Below are 258 nucleotides of genomic sequence, written 5' to 3' on the forward strand. Positions count from 1 at the left end.
CATTATACTATTTACAACATGAAAAAGTGATTTTTTTTTTTACATCTTATAAAATACATGAATTTTATTGTCATATTTACTGTACATGTTCAGCCTCAGTGCTCAATGCAATATTCACCTCCTGAAATTGTCCCCTGCAGAACCTAATCTTCACCACAAGATGTCCTCAGTCTTCCAGGTTGAGTGATATCCAGTGTGACTAGACCTGCTGGAAGACTGAGGAAAGACTGTGTGCAGAGCACTATGATCCCGCCCCTG

This window comes from Aquarana catesbeiana, linkage group LG02 (genome assembly GCF_042186555.1).
Source record: "Aquarana catesbeiana isolate 2022-GZ linkage group LG02, ASM4218655v1, whole genome shotgun sequence".
Lineage (NCBI taxonomy): Eukaryota > Metazoa > Chordata > Amphibia > Anura > Ranidae > Aquarana > Aquarana catesbeiana.